At 51.1% G+C, this 17,287-nt stretch overlaps 1 long non-coding RNA gene across 2 annotated transcripts in view; it reads right to left on the minus strand.

Moving 5' to 3' along the window:
• Positions 1 to 16,772, minus strand: part of LOC144339311 (uncharacterized) — a 61,456-nt gene extending 44,684 nt beyond the window's left edge. For both annotated transcript variants that reach the window (XR_013414216.1, XR_013414217.1), the window contains exons 1-2: positions 16,623 to 16,772; positions 13,097 to 13,173 (exon numbers count right to left, since the gene is read on the minus strand). This is a non-coding gene — a long non-coding RNA (uncharacterized LOC144339311). The remainder of the gene's footprint in view (positions 1 to 13,096; positions 13,174 to 16,622) is intronic.
• Positions 16,773 to 17,287: the final 515 nt, after the last annotated feature.

Here is a 17,287-nt window from a genome sequence, read left to right on the forward strand (position 1 = left end):
CATTAAGTGCAGCAACAGGCTTGTGCTTGTGGAATTAACTGGTCTTTACATCTCCCCATCTCCCTGAAGTAGCTGGCCTGATAGAACTGTGGAATGGTTGCTTAAAGACTCCCAGCTGCATGACAACAATTTGTGGGGCTGAGGGAATGTCCTACAGGATGTGGCATGTGCTCTAACACAGTAACCAATATATCTGTGTGGTTTCTCCCAAAACCAGGATTCACAGATCTGAATATCAAGGGCTAGAACTGGGAGTGGATCTTCTCACCATGACCTCTAACATCCCATTCGCCAATTGTTTGTTTCCTATCTCCATGACTTTATGCTATGCTGGTTTAGAGATTTTGATTCTCAAGGAAGAAATGCTCCCACTAGGAGACAAAAAAAAATCGTTCCATTGATTGAAAGTCAAAACCGCTACCTAGCCCTTCATACCACTGAACCAATGGGCTTAGAAAGGTGTTTTTTTAATGACTGGGGCAATTGACACTGATAATCAGAAACAGAGGGCAGGCAGAGGGGAGTATAGCTGCTATAAATGTTCTCTGGGGCACCTCTTGGTACTCCTGAATCCTGTTATTAGTAGAAAACTATAGCAGCATGGTATAGACAGAAGCATGAATAACATTATCCTTTCAGGAATGCAGCCATCAGGCTAGGAACTAGGCTGAGATGAGGGCAAAGTAGATATGGAATAGGGAAGGGAAGATGGAAGTTACAAATACAGCCATGTGACTAGTTGCAGAAAAAGAGACTGCAGAATTTGTGTGTGTAGTGTGTTTCTTGCTTTTCTATGCATATACCTGTATAGATTCATCCACCATCTTTCTCTTTCCTTCCTCTCCTATTTCCATACTGTTGAAATACAAAGTAGGTGAATAGTAATGAACCTGTATCTTTACATTAAAGTTATAGACATCAAAGGAGGCATGTGCCTCCACTAGCAGAGGGGAAGTGACATGTGTAACTTGTGTCTCCTCTTGGGGGAGAAGGTAGTTGCTTCCAGTTGGTTGAGGGGTTAGTTGCATTGGCTTAGACACAAGCGCAGTATTATGGTCTTCCTTCAGAGGTTAAATGTAGTTAAAACAGGTGTGCAGGATGCCGACTGGACAAAGTGTGGTCGTGTTGGATCATCTGTCATTCAGCTTGGCACACTGCAAAGGCTGGGAGCAATGTTTTCATGGATCCCTTCCCGTTTGGTCCAGGGAAGAGTTTTTCCAATGAGTGGTATCTATGTGAGGTTGGGAGGTAGAGGAGATGTGGCTCGGATGTGGCAGGGTCAGATGCTGTGGTCTGGGCAGACGTTGTGGCTTCCATGAACCTCTGCATGAGCTCTCATTTCATGGCCCCCTCTTGGGAGGCAGACCCCACAGGTTCTCAGATTTCTTGACTTTTCCTACATGGAAATGTATTGATCGGCTGACGTGTGATAAATGCCTAGTGCTATGGCCTGAGTATTTGTGACTCCCCCTGAAATTCATATGTTGAAATCCTCATCCACCAAGGTGATGGCATTAGGAGGTGGGGCCTTTGGGAGGTGATTAGGTCGTGGGGCAGAGTTCTTATGAATGGAATTAGTGCCTTATGAAAGAGGCCTGAGAGAGCTCCCTGGCCACTTATGCTATATGAGGACACAGTGAAGGAAGCCATCTGTGAACCACAAAGTGTGCCTTCACCAGACACCCAATCTGCAGGCTCCTTCATCTTGGACCTCCAGCCTCTAGAACTATGAGAAATAAATTTCTGTTACTTATAAGCCACTGAGTCTATGGTATTTTTTTTTCCCACAAGGTCTCACTGTGTCACCCAGGCTGGAGTGCAGTGATGCACTCTCAGCTCACTGCAGCCTCAATCTCCCGAGTAAAAGCGATCCTACCAGCTCAGCCTCCTGAGTAGCTGGGACTATAGGCACACACTACTGTGTCCGGCTAAGTTTTGTATTTTTTTGGTGGAGACAGTGTTTCTCCAAGTTGCCTAGACTGGCCTCTAACCCCTGAGCTCAAGTGGTCCACCTGTCTTGGCCTCTCAAAGTGCAGGGATTACAGGTGTCTGCCACCATGCCTGGTCTTATGGTATTTTGTTACGGCAACCTGAGTGGGCTAAGACACATCTACAAGCATATGGGATATAAATATCTCCGCATGGGTGGGGACCCCAACCTTGCAGAATTGCTAAGACGGTAGAGCCCAAGTCCTCACCCCAAAGCTACTAAATAGGCCAGGATTTCTTGGTGCCAAGAAATCTGCATTTTTAGCAAGCTATATCCCTCCAGGCAATTGTGGAGGCTGCGAAGACAGGCTGGGAAACTGAGATAGAAGACTAAGAACTTATCTCCTAATCGTGTTCAGCACACGGCATTAAAGAAAGATTGAGCCAGCCAGCGAAGAGTTCTGATGGTTCTGATGACTCTTTGAAAACAACAGTAGTAATAATCATCAATAAACCAAAGCAGCACTTTGCACTCAAAAAAATCCTGAATAACAGGGTGTCCAATCTTTTGGCTTCGCGGGGCCACACTGGAAGAAGAATTGTTTTGGGCCACGCATAAAATACGTTAAGACTGATAGTAGCTAATTTACTTAAAAAAATCACAGACAAAAAAATCTCATCATGTTTTAAGAAAGTTTACGAATTTGTGTTGGGCTACATTCAAAGTTGTCCTGGGCTGCATGCGACCTGTGGGCCGAGGGCGGGATGAGCTTGCTAAATAATATAAAGCAATGTTTGTCAAAAGTGGCATCTGTAGCCTTGGAGGTCATTGAGATGATTTTAGGTGGCACAGGGAAAAACTATTTTCTATTTTAGTAGCTGTAGCATGTCAAACCTATCACAGTTTGAGGGATGTTCTTGCTTATGGTTACATTAAATCAGGCAGCAAGTTTAAAAGAAGAGGGTCGGTTTATGCAAAGACACAGGTGACAGGAGAGGTGGGCAGTAATAAGACACACCACTGTGTACACCCCCGTGCAAGGCCTTGGGAAGCACCCCACGTCACTTTGGTGACATTCTTGCCAAAAATACATAACCTCGTTCTGATCATGAGAAAACATCAGACAGATCCAAACCTAATCCAAACTCCACAAAATAACTGAGCTGTGTTCTTTAAAAACATAAAGTAAAACATAAGTGACCAATCACGACTGAGGAACGGTCCCAAGTTGGCAGAGACATGACAACTGAAGGCAATATGGGATCTGATTTGGTACCAGAAGAAGGACATTTAGGGAAAATTGGCAAAATTCAAATAAGGTTTTTAGATTCGTTAACTAATTTATTTATTCATGACAATTTCCTGGTTTCAATCATTGTACTTTATTGTGCAAGATACAAACATGGGGGAAACTGAGTGAAGACTATATAGGAAAACTTTATGAGTCTAAAATTATTCCAAAACAGTAAATTAAAAAGGAAGATAAATGGTATCTGACTGAACTGAAAAATGAAAGGAAAACAATAAGGGTCTATGTGGAGTGGGCAGGAGTTTTGCAGGATGTGTAAGCGTGTCTGACACAGGAGAAATCCACTCAGAAGTGTCTGCTCATTCGAAAGTTTGAATGATTCTTTAAAAATCAAAACACTTGGAAGTTCTAAGGATTCCCAACATTCTCCCTTCCCTCCCAAATCGAACATTCTCCAATTCTAAAGATTGGGGAATCAGATTATTGCAAAGTTCTCAAATTGCCAAATATTCTACAGTGTTAAAATAAGGCAGTGCTCTTCAGCTGGAGGATGCACAGGGTCACGTTGTTTAAAATGCAGATTCATGAACTTTGTCTCCAGAGATTTGGAATTGGTAGGTCTAGAATAGGGCCTGGAAATCTGCATTGTGAATGCCCCATCTGTGAGGCTGTTGTAAGCACCCCAGAGGCCCCTCTGAAATCTCTGCTCTAGGGGTCCCAAGCTGCCCTCCAGATCAGCCCAGTAGTAGGGACCAGCCCGACTGGGAAGGGGTCTGTGTGGAGCGGAGGATGGGGCATTCTCTGGTGGGAGCTGGACAGCAGCCCAGCAGACCTCACCTGTCCCAGGCTTAAACCTGGCTGTGCCAGGGGGATGGGGAGGTGGGGTGGGTTCTCTGGGGACTCAGAGTTCCTGCCCCCTCCTGATCCTTGCCCATCTGCTGCCTGGGAAGCCAGGCCACTTGTGGGGCTGGATGTGTGGGGCAGGCAGCCTGACTGGGTTGCCACAGGTGCCCTGTATCTGGGGATGAAGCAGGCAAGCTTCCTGCCACAGGGTCGGGAAGGAGCCAGGGAGAGAGCAGGGGGGCCTACAGCAACAGGCCGGGTGGTGACACAAAGGCCCATTCACCATCTCCAGGGCAGTGGCGACTCTCAGGGGAATCCCTCAGCAGTTGGGGGTGGAGAGAAGCCAGTTCCCAGCAGACAGCTTCATGCCTGTGTGGCGTGACATCTCTATTTCCTCCCGAGGCTCTAGAACACAGGAGCCTGCAGCCTAGGCCCCCACACTCTGCCATCCTAAAAAACGGTGGCAGGCGCTATTCTCAATACCTTAGCTGCTCTTACTTGCTGAAGTCTCACAACAACACAGATCTCGTGGGGAGGTGAGTGCAGGGACATCTTTGGGTAAGGATGTCATGGATCAAGGGCTCAAACCGCAACCCTGGGCTGCAATCTGCTCCCCAGCACCTCTGTGCAGGCTGTCCTGCTTGCACCCCACCCCCCAATACCATGGCCGCCCATTCAGTCCCACAGAGCTCTGGCAGTTAAGATGCTCTTTCTTGCAGGGTCTGCCTCCCTGTGAGTTTCCTTATGGTTCTGGCTCCTCCCAGGCTGGAGTCTCCAGCCCATCTCCTCCTCTCTTCTGAATATACCTAGGATATTCCTGCTTCTCCTCAAGGGTAGGACCCAGTTCTTTCCAGAGGACTCTGCATAGTACAGAATATAACTGAACATCATCTCCCTTATGCTGGGTATAGGTCTTGGTTAATATGATCTGAACTACTCACTTCTTTTTTTTTTTTTTTTTGAGACGGAGTCTCACTCTGTCGCCCAGGCTGGAGTGCAGTGGCCGGATCTCAGCTCACTGCAAGCTCCGCTTCCCGGGTTCACGCCATTCTCCTGCCTCAGCCTCCCGAGTAGCTGGGACTACAGGCGCCCGCCGCCTCGCCCGGCTAGTTTTTGTATTTTTTAGTAGAGACGGGGTTTCACCGGGTTAGCCAGGATGGTCTCGATCTCCTGACCTCGTGATCCACCCGTCTCGGCCTCCCAAAGTGCTGGGATTACAGGCTTGAGCCACCGCGCCCGGCCTCACTTCTTTAGAGAAGCTATCCCACTGTTGATGCCAATCAGTTCTCTCAGGTAGGCCTTAAAGTGTTAATGCTTTTCACTTGGCTTTACTATGACATCTGCATTCTGTGCATTTTACTTTTGCCTCTTTTTAGCTCCATCATGCTCAAGGGAATCATGGGGCATCCTTGCAGTGCCTGACTCTAGTGCCCTCATCCTGGCAATAGCCAATGCCAGTAGCACCCATCACACACCACTTCACACAAACCTGCTTTCCCTCACCAGTATCTCACGAACACCTTGCAAGCATCAGGAAACCGAGGCTTGGAAACATGGAAGGACTTGCTCAAGGTCACACAGCGGAGAGGAGCAGACCCGATGACAGCGCTAATGACCACTTTTTAGCTTTGCTGTGTGCTAGATATTGGGCGGGGTCTGTCTTACAGCGACCTACTGAGGTAGACTCCATGCTACTCCCTTTGTGTAGGTGAGGAAACAGGTGCCGTGCGGTGTAATCACCCATCTGCTGCTTTGAGTGCACAACCAGTGTGAGATTTGAACCTGATGGGCAGGTTTGGGTCTACACTCTTCATTCCTGAGCTGTTCTGCCTCCCGAGGCTGTGAGGCTTCCTCAACCATACCAGGCCCCTCTCAGGCTCTTTCCTCACTGTGATTTGGGGAGAACGGTGGCTTCCCCGTGGGCTTAGGGGTGAATGTGCATCAGCTGACCTCCCTCCCCACACAGAGCAAGTGGTCAGGGAATGAGCGTTTATAATGAAAGGAAAAGGAAGGAGTATTCAGAAGCCTTTTCTGATGCCTGAATGGAGTCAGACTGCCTCTCAGGTTCCCTCCAGCTCCCCCAATTCATTCCTTTGACAAATATTTTTCAAGCAGCTGCCCAAAGTCCCTAGTGGCCTACAAGGTCCCTGTGATCTGGGTCCTGTGACCTCTCTCACTCCATCCCCTTCACCCTGCTGCAGTCACTGCACTCTGGCCGCACGCTCTCAGCTTTGCCTGGCATCTCCTGCTCCAGGCATTTGCACTAGCTGTTTCCTCTCCCAGAAATCTCTTCCCCCAGATGTCCGGTTGGCTCACTGCCTCAGTTCCAAAGACCTTTCATTTCTCAAGGAGATCTTCTGTGATCACTGTGTCTAAAATTTCCACACCTGGCCCACGCAGCATATCCCGTCTTCCTTCCCAGTGTCACAGTTTCTCGTTAGCCTTTATTGTGCTCCCCCACACCAAATACCTTCCTCACGTTTGTGGTTGTTGCTGTTTGACTGTCAGCTCAACTGGGAGGGGATTGTTGCGTGGTATACTCACGGCTGTAACCTCAGCCCCTAGCCGGTGCCTGGCACCCGGAAGGTTCTCCGTGAACATTGATGGGGTGAGCACAGGCTGTGTGCCTGGAGTAGACGTGTGGGAAGCAGACACTTCTTCAAGGAGCAGATGCCTGTCTGTTCATTTGCGAATCTTTCTTGCACATCCTCTGTTTCAAATTTCACAGCCCTCCCCATTTTGTTTTAGTGATCACGCAGCATCCCAAGGCACGGATGGATGGCTCATGACTTGTTTAGCCAGCCTGCTAAATTAAGCCAGCCCTGTTGGATACTCAGACTGTTTCTGATTTTCGCTGTCCCAAGCTACAAACCCCCACACTGGTGGCCACCATCCAGGGGGTGGCAAAGCCCCTGCTGAAGCCGGTTGAGGTCCATAGAGGAGCTGAAGTGGACCTTGGGCCCTTTCTGCCTGGGAAAGGGCATCAGAGTTGGGGGAGGGGCAGAACTTACAAATTTGCCATTAATACCTCAGGACCTAATTCATAAAAGCATCTAATTAAGGGGTGCCAGTGTTTAATTGTAATTTTGGTAATGACCTGCAACTGCATACAAATTACTGGGTAATCAACTCAAACGTGCTGACAGCTGTTATAAATGCCATTTAATCTGACATGGGGCACCTCAGCCCGTGTCTCTGGGACTCAGGCAAGGCCAGGGTATGGAGGATGGCCTGTATTTCGGCTTATAATACCAAGACAACGGGAATGGCATAAGGCCAGACTGCAAACACCAGTTGCCATGCATTTTTACTCACCCCTCGCCCCTGCCCATGAAGTGTGGCCCAGGAAGGATTGCAGCAAGAGGTCAAACCCAGATTGAACCTGGAACTGTTCAGAAGGTGGAAGAGGAAGTCTGCCTCACCGGGTTGGCTTGGGGCAGGATAAGGAGCTCAGAGACAGGGACATGGCTAAAGTGGCTTCCTCTGCACCTTTGATAGAGGGTGGGCCAAGTCAGAGGTTAGAAATTGGTGGCCCCTGATGTGTTTCATCTGGCCTCATGTGCTCTGAAATAATACATCTGGAAACCTCAGGTGAGGCACATGCTGCCTTTTAACCACACTCCCCACCATTCTCTATCATCTTGCCTGTAGCCTACTCTCTTCCACTTTCACCTTTACCACCTGGGTCCTGTTGGCATTGAGTTGCCAGCACCTTTCCAGAGATAGTGTCTGTGTTCAGGGGAACACAGGCTTTGGAGCTGGACACACAACATTAAAGCCCACACTCTGTCCCTTGCCAGCTGAGGGGCTGTGGGCAAGGAAGAAATCTCTCTGTGCCTTTCCACATGCCAGAGAGAGTGTGCACACATGTATAATGCCCCACTTGAAGGGTTCAGTCAAAAGTTCTCCAGCTGCAAGGGTAATGCAGTGCAGTGTGGGTTCTGGTGCAGACCGCCCAGGTTCCCATCCCAGGCCAGGCACCAGCAAGCTTCTGGAACTTGGATTAACTGCTTCAGCTCTTAAAGTCACACCTTCTTTATCTGTAGAACAGGGAAACTAATAAAGAGTGCTACCTACCTCAGAGGGTTATGTAGAGTTCATGAATATGAAGGGCTAGAACAGCGCCTGGCATACAGCTGGCACTTCACAAATGGTAGCCAACACTGATATATGCAATGCTGACTTTTGACATCTGATGTGTCTGACACTTGAAGTACATCTCATTGAGTGCCTACCGTGTGCTGGGGAATTGAGGACAGCGTGAAGGACAAGACAAAGACCTTCACATACACACACAATTCTCTTTTCCTCTCCCTCTCTTTGAAAACTCTTCCTTGTTGATCTGTCCTGAAAACTCATATTCATCCTTCAAGACCCAGCTGGTTTCTCCCCCTTTGCCCAGTCTTTGCTGCTACCCTCCCTCCTCTGGGGCGGTATCTGTTGAGCACTGGCTGCCTTTGTGGCATCAAGCTGAGGAGGCCGTTGGCTTGTCTGTGTCTCTGAGTGGGGGTGTTTTGGTGGCTGGATCATGACCACACTGGATATGGCTCTCTGAAGAACTTGCTCAGTATGGGTTGAACTGATCCTATTGAAATAGCGAGTCAGGAGGACCTTAGAGGACTTCTGTACCAGGGCGGTTGCCTTTCTAGTAATTGGCTTTAAAAGGAAATGTATGTTCATAGGGTAAAAAAATCTATTACAGTAAAGAAGTACATAAGGCACAAAGTGAAATTTTCCTTTTCAGCCTTTTGAAGTTTTTAGAGATTACCAATGTCAACAGTTTTTTGTGCTTCATTGCAGACATTCTCTATGCATCTCCACACTGTCTATTTCCCCTCTAAACACACTCGTCTGCACCTTTCTTTGTTTGTCTGCACCTTTCTTTGTTCATTTGCTAATATTTCTTGGACTTCCTTCCATTTCAAATTTCACAGCCCTCCCCCATTTATTTTAGTGACTGTGTGGGGTCCCAGAGTATGGACGGTTTGTGATTTATTTAGTTGGTCTCCTATTTATGGGCATTTGGGCTGTTTCTGAGTTTTGCTATCCCGAGCCTCACTGTGTGAGTGTTTTGGTACGAACCTTCCCATGTGTAATCTGCTGCTGGTGACACACTCAGAGGGGGTGAGGTCCCCCGAGTGAGCTGGCCTGTCCTCTATTGTTGGGCCTCCCAGTTGCTTTCAGTCCTTTTGTATTTCGCACACCTTTCAGCTGCTGAGTGCTGCTACTAAACCGCTTTAAAAACAGCCTTATCCCGTGGGTCCCTCCGTAGTTCAGGATCTCCAGAGTTTTGCTGGGAAACACCCTGAAGAATGGAGAGCCAGGCACATCCCTGCCACCCTCTTGTCCTGCCCCCACCCAAGTGGGACAGTTGTGCCTTGTCCTGTATTGCATGCATTTTTTTACTGTCAACTTGGAGTTTCTCAGCTATAGAACTAAGTCTGAAGGCACTCATTTAGCTGGGAGCCTCCCTCTGTCTCTCCATTTCAGGGCTAGGGAAGCTGAGGCCCAAGGAGGGGGCTGTGTGCCCCCAGGTCATCTGGAAACCTCAGCTGCAGGTCTGAGGCCTGCCCGGTCTGGGTGGGCAGCGGCTGACACCAGCCTTCCCTGGGGTGCCCCCCTCCAAGGGGCCTTCAGCCCTGTCCTTGGCCTAATCCCGTTTTCTGCCCAGCTGAACAGCCGAGAAGGCTTATTTCTCGTCCTATTTTAATGCAAAGGAGGCTGCCTGGCCTGGCCTGGCTTGTTCTGAGTGCAGTGACAGTGGCCGTGAATGGGGACCCCAGTAACGGGGACAAAAATGTGACAGGGCCCTCCATCATGGCATTGTACGACAATCGGGACATTATGGTTGCTCCTGGAACCCTCTCCAGGAAGGGGTGGGAGCCTCCGCCTAGTATGCTAAGCAGACAGAGGCCAGGCCTGCCTTGGGCCCCCGGCCTTGGCCTGGTCAGTGATTCCATTGTGTGAGGCGCTTGGACCTGAGCAATTCAAAGGGTTCTCCAGCTGCCTGCCTCCCTCCCACCTCCTGCTACTGAGGCCTGGGCATCTGGGGTGTGGGTGGAGGGGCTTTCAGATCCCACTGCTGGTCCCACCATCTTGCTGTGTGTCCCCAGGACAGCTGCTTCCCTCTCTGGGCCTAAGCTCATAATAACAACAGCAGCAACAACAACCACCACGTAACAGGGGCATTTAAGTGTTGGCCACAGCGCTTGACATGTGTTCCCTCTACCATTCTCACTGCCTTCTGCTGATTGAGGAGGTCATCAAGGCCCTGTACGTTAAGTGACCAGATGTGAGAGGCAGAGTATGGCATAGGGGATGGGCCTGGCTGTCCCATAGAAACACAGTGCAAGCTTCACGTGAGATTTCCAACTTCCTGGAAGTTACGTTAAAGAATATATCAAAAGAAACAGGTGAAATCAAATTTAATTATCTAATTTATATAACTCAATCTACCCAAAATATTATTTCAACATGTAAGCTATATTTCAACTGCTACGAATGAGACATTTTTCATTGTTTTTCATGAAGCCTGGTGTGCATTTGACACTTAGAGAACATCTCAATTCAGCACTTACCACGTTTCAATTGCTCAGGAGCCACACGCGGCTGGTGGCTGCTGGCCCGGCAGAGCAGCTCTAAAGGGGACCAGGACATGTGCTCACTTCCAGCCTGGGCTACTCACTCTCTCCATGATGCCAGGCAGGTCACTCTGCCTCTCTGAGAATCCCTTTCTGGCTGATGAAGAGGAGCAAAGTAATTCCTGGGGTCCAGGCTGCTTGGGGACAGGTACCTGAAAGGGGCTCTCTGAGGCCCCTGGGTCATTCTTCAGACCCTCTACCCACAAGGGTTTCCCCCCCAGACTGTGGCTGGGGTGGTCTCTGCTCTATTCAGGCACCAGCAGAGCCCAGGCATCTTTAGTACACTTTGTCCCGGGATGGGGGCCAGGGGTGACCTAGATAGGTCCTGAGTCAGGGAGGGTGGTCCCCAAAAGATTGTTTCCCAATGTTAAGCCTCCCCACAATGAACCCATTCTGCAGCAGTGGAAACAAAGTCCCCATCAAAGACACATAGGGAGGGAGTGGCTAAGCAGAACTTTCTCCTGCCTCTTGTCAAAACTTGAGCTAACAGCATCACCCTGTCCTCAGGTTCCTCAGGGCTCCATGAAATTCTCCCACTGACAAACAGAAATGCTCCTCCCCTGGATGAAAACCAGGGAATAGTTTTCCACTGGGAACTGAGGCTGCCCCACCTCAGCTCCGGCTGGTCTATCTGCTGAGCAGCTTCCAGTAGATGGTTTCCTCTCTCTACCCTAGTTTTGCATGGGCAGGTCCAGGGTCCCTGCAGCAGGGGGCGGAGCGGGGGTTGGTCAGTATTTATAGGCCACCGAGGGCGGGTTCCAGGTCAGGGGTTGGGGCCAAGACAGGGGCAAGATGTGGCTCTTTCTTCTCCCCCTACAGCATTCTCCCCAGACCCCATTGATCGGAGGAGGCTCCCATCCTCAGAACCACAGACTCGCCTGCTCTGCCAACCCCTGGCACCTTTCTATTTGTGACTGGACAACTTCCAGGGCCGGAGTTGGGATAGGCGGTAATGGACCACAGAGTGAGTTATGGAGCCGTGCAAGGCGACCTCAGAGGTGATGGGGACTGGGTTACAGAGGACACAGCCCCAGGGACCCTGTGCAGCTAAGGGGTGGTGCCCCACCTGTCCTCACTCCCTCAGGCCCCAGCTCCTCCCCTGCGCCCCATCCTGTACCTCAGCTGAGCCTCTCTCCAGCCCTCCTAGGTTAACTTGATGGCTCCATTGTCCAGAATTGGAGACTGAGGCCTGGACGAGGAAAGGAGCTTGTCCAAGGTCACATCATAAATGAATCTGGAGTCCAAGGCCCTTCTCCCCCTGGTCTGGAGATCCTAGCAGCCCAAGCCACGGGCCCTCCCCTGACCTATTCCAGTGCTAAGGGGTCCAGCCAGAGGCTCCCAAATCTGTTCTTTCCCTGCCTTGGATTGGCTTTGCCTGCCCTAGGATGCTGGTCCTGCTACTTCCCACCTTTATGTGTTGTGGCTTTGGCCCGGTAACTTCTCACTGAGTCTCAATTTTCTCATCCATAAAATGGAGACGGGCACCCTGGTAGGGCCTCTGTGGGATCCATGGGTCACAGAGTAGTCGGGGACAATGTGAGAATTACCTTGGACATTCAGGACATGCAGGAAGATCCCAGAGCATAATCAGGAGCTTCTTATCAGCCTCATTATGTTGCACATGCATGTGGGACTCTCAGTGGACAGGACAATGGAGACAACACAGAGGTAAGCCCATGGCTGGGCCAACTTGAACTCAGGTCCAATTAATCAAGGTCTGTGCCAAAAATGAGGGAGGTGAATTTTGTGCTTTACGCTGCTTACACTTTTCCTGGATCTTGTCCTTGGGGCTGTTTGAGAGAAGCCAACCATTTGGCTTCTCCATTTAGAGAATGTACTCCAGATGGAGAATGGGGTTGCTGGCAGTCACTGAAGGCTGCTCTAGGGCAGGGGAGGAAGTGGGGCTGTGGGTAGAGAGGGTGAAGCTGGGCTCCAGTGGCCAGAGCAACAGAGGTAGGCTCCAGGTTGTCGGGAGGGAAAGCTTGCTCCCCGCAGGCCCCACAGGGCTGGGGCAGGTTGGCCCAAAAGGAGGTAGCTTCCTATTCAGGGAGCTGTGTGAGCTGTGGATGAACAGCTTTGCATGGACGGGGACGCGAAGGGTCTCAAGCATCGGAGGGGGCTGGACTCTGGGATCTGCGGGACTCCTCCTGCTCAGAGATGCAGACGGGGAGCAATGTTCCCACGGAGCAGCAAGAACCATGGCTGATTACAAATTGCTCTGTGATTTTCTCCTGTTACCATGGTGACAGCTGGTCTAGCATCTTAAGCAGCAGCAGGATGCAAGTGGATCTTTTAAAGCCCTTCAGGCTTCTTCATCCTCCCTTTCCCCTTCCCCTCCCTACCTCCTTAACACTGTTGACTCACTCCCATAAGCCCATGATTACTCACCCTCTCTGTGCTTGGCATTAGGAATCACACCTATTTCCTACTCACCTTCTGAATCCTGTACTTTCTCCTTGTAACTCATGCCAAGGCTTCTTGCTCACTTCTCTGGGCCTCAGTTTCCCCATCTGTAGAACAAGAAGGGCATGAGCCTGGGTAGCCGTGTCTATCCCCACATGTTCAAATACAGCTCACCCTTGGCTATCCAATGCCAGTAATTCCTCCTCTAGAAAGCCTCTTGATTTCCCCAGCCTGAAGCAAACTCTCAATCATTCATTCATGGTTGCATGCATTCATGAACCTGTGCTGTCTCATATGGTAGCTGCCAGTCATGTGTGGCCACTGAGCACTTGAAATGTGGCTGCTGCTGGGCATTGAAATACTATTTGGGACATGTTGGATTAAATAACATATTAATATTATTAAAATTAATGACACCTGTGTCTTTTTGCTTTGCAGACAATTTTAAGTTACCTATGTGGCTCGTATTTTATTTCTATTGGCAATGGCATTAAACTAACATTTGTGAATGCATGCAGGGTTGCAAGGACAGTAGCAGCTACTGTTGACAGAGTGTGGTGACTCATTTCATCCTGACAAACCCTGAGAAGTGCATTCTGTGAGTATTCTTATTTGACAGGTAAGAAAAAGGAGGCTCAGAGAAGGGGAGTGGCTTGCCTGAAGGCACACAGCTCTGGATTGTGGCAGGTGCTCTAGTCTAGAAAATAAACTGGACAGCCATGGTGGTGTAAGGAAGAGACCTGGCAATTTCAAAGCTGGGGGTGGCAGTGGGCGCAGCTCCTGCTGCAGGCACCCAGGATAGTAGCGGCAGCCAGTGTTCTCCAGGAGTCTGGGGTGTCAGAAGTTGGTAAGCCCCAGCAGGGTGAGAACCAAGCTGGTCACAGCACCCTGAAATTCCAGCTTAATTTCATCCTGTGCTTGGATGTAACATTCAGGTCCCACCTGCCATTCTGCCCACAGGTGGAGTGATGGTGGCCGGGCCCTGCACCTATGCAACTTCATTGCAGTTTAGGTAGCACCCTGGCCTGCCAAGCATGCTTAGCTCAAATTCTCTGAGGCCACAGTCCCCAAGAGGAAGCAGCAGGGCTACAGCCCACCTTAGTGTGGAGCTGTCACCCAGACCTAGTCAAGATGGCTCCACAGAGTCAGCTGGGCTGGCTATTTTTTACCTTCCCACCTCTAGCCCCACCCTGCACACTGTCTGCCCTGCACCCAGGAGGTGGACCTCCCGGACCATCCAGGCCTCCTGCCCTCCTGCTTCCCACTGGGTTGAGCCTCCCAGGGTCCCAGCTCTTGCTGGGTTTTGGAACCCTTCCTCCTCTGCCCCTTCAGGCCCAGGGTGGTGGTGGCTCTCCACTGCTCCTCACTCCCCGCTGTGCTGGCCCTGCTCCTTTCTGTGTGGGCTCCCTGAGCCTGGCCCACACCCCTCTAAATAGCACTCCCCACAGAGCGCTTGAGCTACCCCTCCTGAAGGAGCCGTGTGCTGCCTGCCTGATCCTGTCTTAATCCACCTGCTGCCCTCGTGGCCTGGAACTCGGTTCTCCCTCCTGATGGAGTCAGCAGTGGCTTCCCCTCCCAGTCTCCTGCGCCCTGAAACCACCTTTCTGTCTGGTGTACAGCACGTCTTGCCTCTGAGCACAGCCAGCTCCCAGGAGTCTTGGCTTCCTCACAGGCTTTGAAGGCCTAAGGAGGGGATTCTGGTACAGCTCTGGGAACACCATGGCTTGATGCTGGGGTCTTTGGTGCAAAGGGCTTCTCAGACACTATTGTTCTGTGCCCAGTTCTTCTCTCCACCTCCTCTGTCCTGGGGCCTGGGACATGGCTGACCTCAGGGCATTTTGTTCAATGACTAAGTGAAGTAATAATCCAGGACATCCACAAAGTCTGCAAACACAGATGGATATATGTGTGTGTGTGTGTGCGCGCACGTGCATATATGTACATATATTATGATGTACATGGCTACTACACATATTATACATATATGAATATAGTTAATGTTGTCTAAGACATCTGTAGTTTGTAAAACCATCTAAAAATGCCATGTAAGTATCTAGACACTCTGGACATCCTGCAGGTGCTGATCAGATAATGTGCAGTTGCAGTGGATGGAGGATAGAATACCTTCAGCAGTCTTCAGAGCTATCTGGTTCACCCTGTATCCTCAAAGCATCTAGCCCGAAGCCTCCAGCCTACTCAGCATGAAGAGTGTTTAGTGAAGGGACGGATAAGCGCTTCCTGGATGGAGGCACTTTATCTTTGTGACTTGGCGTCATCTCTGTGACCAAGGCCAAGTCTGAGGATTGGAGCTGGTACCAGGCGAGCTAGTGGACAGAGGGAAGCCTGCAAACGGGTGGGTGCATGTGCTCTGCAGGAGCCCTGCTCCGGCTTTGTGGAGACAGCTGGCTGGCTATTCCCTGTCAACCCCTCCAGATCCCTTCTTAGTCCTTCACCCTTCTCCATGCCCTGGGGGCTGAGCCTGGGGCTGTGTCCACAGGCTCCCAGCCTGCTGGCTTCTGTGGGCCCGAAACGGGGCTGGAGGGTGAGCAGAGCCCCCGCACTGCAGGGTTGCAGGTGGCTGGGCTGCATCCACTGAAGCTGCAGCTGTGGGCGGCTGCCTGCTTTTCTAGCCTCAGCTCCCTGAGCAAGTTCCAGGAAGGGCTCTCTATTCCTGTGTCTCAGGCCTTGGGAGGGAATGCTGCCTACTGCCACCAGCCCCAGGGCACCTCACCATTTCCCTTAACCCTTCATGCGCCTCTGTGACAGGTCTCTTTTCTCATCACCCATTTGTGCTGTTTCCTGCCAGGGCCCTTCATGATTCACCAGGAGTAACCACCTTATAGGGCGGCTTAGCAAGTTAAGTGAGAGAATTCACCCAGCAGCCCACCTGGCTCATTGCTAGTGCTCAGTAAATGGCTGTTACTAACCGTGTCATGGAGGGTAGGGTAGGGTAGAGGTTAAAACCATGGATTCTAGAGCCGGATGGGTTCAAATCCCGGCTCTGCCACATCCCGGCTGTGTGACCGTGGGCAAGTTGCTCAACATCTGTGTGCCTCCCCCGTGGGAGTTACCATAACACTCATCACACGGGGTTGTTGTGAGGATTAAACACTTTAACATCACTAAACACATTAACGGCAAGCACTGGCACGCACTCAGTAAACCTTAAATAAGCACTCAGTCCACCACCGTTACCTGGCGGACTCACAGTCCCCATGTGTGCTGGTTAGAAGTGGAGTCCCAGCAGCGTGCTGCAGCCAGTACCGCTGAGATTTACCCCGTGGGGATCCGCAGGGATTGCAAATGTGAGAGCTGGTTCCCAATGCAGCTGGAAGCCTCCTGCCCGCTCATCTCCACTCTCTACTCACAGTTTTATTTCCCCATGTTCTCCTCAACTTCCCCTTCCTTTCGGAAGTTGGACACAGCCAAGCAGTCCTGAAAGTGTGCTCCCAGCCCCTCCTTCCAAAGTGAGCTCACACCTGGGGAAAGGCTCACAGGGCCGTGCCCTCTTCACACCTTACATCACCTCCCGGCCTCGTTTGTCTCAGCTTCTCACCTTCTCGCTCTGCTGGCTGGCTCCCTGTTGCCTGCCCTGGGCATGCAATGGATGGGGGCACGTCAGCCGGGCCAGCAGCTCCGTGGGCCCTTCCCAGAGCTGGCGCACCCCCCTTGCCCAGCCGGCCGTGTAACTGGAGCTGCAGGCACTGGAACTGAGTCCCCCGGTGGCCAGATCGCACAGGTATCAGCTGACCGCCTGTGTCCCGTTTTCCTTCACACACGGCACAGTTAACAATGGCCGACAGTCCTCACAGGGGGCCCGGGCCCCCCCAGGGAGAGGCCCCGGCATGCTATCGGGCCACATGATCTTGCCCCTTAAAAGGCCTGCCCTCCCTGCTGACATAGCACACAAATAGGGCCTTTACTCGCTGCCAGCGACCGTCTGCCGCCCTGGGAGTGTGAGCCGGAACCCGGGCCCCTGTGCCAGCCAGGCCCGCAGGGCTCGCTCTCTCCCTCCATGTGAACCTGCTCTCGATACACCTGACCATTCTTCTCCCCTCGGCCTGGATTACACCCCATGAAAGCCCTTTGTTCCTTGGCCCTGGACGAAACTGAACCTGGCACCGCAGGGGGCTCTGCCAATGTAGCCATCTGCCCTGACCCACTCGTGGTGGAACACCAGCTCTGGGCAGGGAATCAGGTCGGGGGTGGTGAGCGGGGCGA

The sequence above is a fragment of the Macaca mulatta genome, chromosome 2 (assembly GCF_049350105.2).
Source record: "Macaca mulatta isolate MMU2019108-1 chromosome 2, T2T-MMU8v2.0, whole genome shotgun sequence".
NCBI lineage: Eukaryota > Metazoa > Chordata > Mammalia > Primates > Cercopithecidae > Macaca > Macaca mulatta.